We start from the raw sequence: 3,507 nt of genomic DNA, 5'->3' as shown, positions 1-3,507 counted from the left end.
TGGTGGCTTGGCAGGCAGATTGGGCTACGTGGGCTTGGGGGGCTGAGGTAGACGGGCTGGGTCGAGTGGAGGGCCTGGGCTGGGCTTTGGTTGGGCCAAAGAAAGAGCTAGCAGGCGTGGGCCTTTGGGTGGCTGGCTCATGGAGCTTCAATTTCCTCATTTTCTATTTTCTTTCTTCATAAATGCCATTTTTTATTTACTTACTTACTTTTCAAGAGCAAATAAAATACAACAAATTCCTTATAAAACAAACACAAATTAAATTAAAACTAAATATTTTCAATAATAAAATATACAACATAAATTCCATGAAAATATTAATTAAAACTTAATTTACCTAACATTTAAGCTCAAAAGTTCATCTTTTTACTTCTAATTTTAACAATAATAACTTCAAATAATTAAACTACAACATATTATAATAAAATATCTATAAAAACTTATAAAAATCTAACAAATTATAATAAGATTAATAAAATCAAAATTTACTTAAAACCTCAAAGACTAAGCAGCAATTAACATAAAAATGTGGTAAAATAACTCTATTTTGTAGAGTTATCACATAACGATAACCTAGTCACAACCATAATATAAAACCTCATCAAAATGAGTAAATAAATACTTTTAGACATAACCCAAGCCTCCGGGATATCGAATCCCACTTAACTGGGTAGTAAGATCGATCACAGGCCCTTAGAGTTAAGTTCCCACGACTAAAAACCAAATATGGGAAAAATTTCCCTTAAGCACCCCCGCCCCCCCCAAGCCTTGCGCCGCGACCCTCCTCCAAACAGAGGCTGAACCCATTTCTTCCTGTGCCTAGCGCCACGGCGCGCCACCTTGCACCGCGGCCCTAACTGCCCATTAGCAAACTTCACTGTAACGCGCCATGTCACTATGGTTGCTTCCTGGAATGACGATTGACCCTACAAATCAACACAAGTCTTTCCCGCATGCTTTGTCCTCACTCACACGCTTCCCGGAAAAACTTCTCAAGAGGTCACCCATCTAGAGATTATTCCAGATCAAGCACACTTAACTTTGGAGTTCTCAAGTGATGGGCTACCGAAAAGAAGATGCATCTTGTTGGCATAGGTAGTACCCATCAATTCATTTAAGTCCTCTTCAACTGTGTAGTCTCATACCTACACAGTCTTAGAATCATCACACTTAACCTTCCCAAGGCGGTGTGGGATTACACAGCTTTACCCGGTCTTTCCCCTTACGGATCACGGGATTCTGACTGTCACATTCACCTTCTTCGTCAAGCCTGGGCGGCGGCAGCGCCCAATAACAGGGTCGCGACCCGACCACGAACCCAGCCAAAAACATCATTTTCTCCATTTAAAAATCTCCAAATCCAAAAATCAAAGTTCCCAAACATCCTAATTATTCAATACCAATAAAACTCAAGCTTCAATTCATTCAAAAACTCATCAAAACACAAAATCCATTTCAAGCTTAAAAACTTTAAAAACTTAGAACTTAAAACTTGGATTACCTTCGATTGAATTGTTTCCCAACTAAATCCTCCGGCTAAAAAGCTTATAATCTTCTCTAGAATCGCTATGCCTCGATCCTCGCTTGAATCCGAGTCCTAAAACTCAAGTTTCCTTCGAAAATGTGATCGGGTGTCAAAAATGGAACTTTGAGGGAGGGAGAACGTTCTGAACTTTATTTTTATTTCTCAACAGGTTACTTCAATCTTAAGTAACCTCAAGCAAATCTTAATGCTCGGGGTCCCGAAAATTCCCCCCAGGGTAAAATAGTCAAAACTCCCAGAATTTTCCCTAATCTTACTAACTCCCAATTTTCATAAAATATTTATTCTCATTACCTAATATCCCGGTAATGTGTTAAATACTCCTTGACTCACTCCGAGTCAAGTATAAATCACGTTGTGACTTTCCCAATAGCTTACCTCCTAAGATCGTCTCGTGTTGAGTAACCCTAGCATAACCAAATAATAATGAAGCACCACACATATATGCCAAATATACCCGAAATGGCCAAATTTTGAAAATCACCCAATTAATCAGAAATGGGCCCACATGCATATTTAATACACCTAAACATGCATATCAAGTCATATTATGATGTTATTCACATATTCACATAATGATACACATAAATATCACATAATCATATATGTTATCCCCATTTCCTGCATGGACTTGGGGCCTTCGTCCAGGCCCATTGTCCGGGGTCGTATGAGCGTGCGGGCCCGGTGATAACTCTACAAAATAAAGTTATTTTACCACTTTTTATGTGATAATTGTTGCTTAATTCTTGAATTTTTAAGTAATTTATTAAGTTTTTAAGTAATTTTGAATTTATTAGTCTTATCATGATTTTATATACTTTTGTGTATTTTTATAGTTATTTTGTTGTAAAATATTATAGTTAATTAATTGAATATTGTTGTTGAATTTGAGGTAAAAAAATGTTGTATTATTGAATTTAAATGTTAAATATAAATTAAGTTATAATTAATATTTTCAAAGAATTAAATTGATTTATTTTATAGTTGAAAATATTTTATTATGATTTATTTTATGTTTATTTTGTAGGGATTTCATTGTATTTTTGTGTGGAAAAAAATGATAAAAAGCTGAAAAAGAAGTGGAAAGTGGCATTTTTAAAACACATTCAGCCAAGGCCCAAGCCATCAGCCCATAAGGCCCACGAGCTCCCCACTTCTCCCAGCTGTGCCTTCTTGTCTCCCTGATGCACCAGCCAAAACATGCTCAGCTCTCCACCAACGCACAGCTGCCCAATGAAGCCTTCAGCAAGCTTTTTTTCACAAACCACCTGGGCCCTCTTCAGTTCACTCCCCCAGGCCCAAGAAAAATCCTTCAGCAACCCATCCGTACGGCCCAGCTTCTCATCATCACCTCACGCCCAAAGCAGCAGCAGCCAGCTGCCATTTGTCTTGAGCCCATAAATTGTCTAAAAGCACCATTATCCCCTTATATCTAAAAATATCACTTTTTACCTCACTTTCTACACATTTTACCCCAAAACATCATTATTACACCCTATATTTTACCCCTATTTACCATATTATAATTAATTAAATTAATTTAATCAATTTAATTCATTTGAATTGATTATTTTAATACCTTATTTTTGGCTATAAATATGGAGTTTTGAAGACTATTTAGGGTGTCTATTTTTAGAGGGAGGTTACCATACCAAAAACTCTACACATTTCAAAACCTCTCTATTCTCTTCATCTTCTTCTTCTTTTTGGTTATTTTCTATGTATTTTTAGAGGAAAAATTTGGGGGTTTCTCCTCCAAATTTTCCTATTTATGTTTGTAATTTTTAATTTTTTATTTGCTATTCTAGTTATGAGTTTCTAATCTTTTTAAGATTATTAAGGTGATGATGAAACAATATGTAACTAGATAGTATTTATTTTGTATGTTGATTTCCCATTTTGTGCAACAAAGTTTATGGAATTTTCTTCTTCAAATATTTTCTTTCATCTTAAATATCATGTAT

The sequence above is a fragment of the Humulus lupulus genome, chromosome 7 (genome assembly GCF_963169125.1).
Source record: "Humulus lupulus chromosome 7, drHumLupu1.1, whole genome shotgun sequence".
In the NCBI taxonomy this organism is placed as follows: Eukaryota; Viridiplantae; Streptophyta; class Magnoliopsida; order Rosales; family Cannabaceae; genus Humulus; species Humulus lupulus.
The sequence above is the reverse complement of the archived record's forward strand: the minus strand, read 5'-3'. Positions refer to the sequence as shown.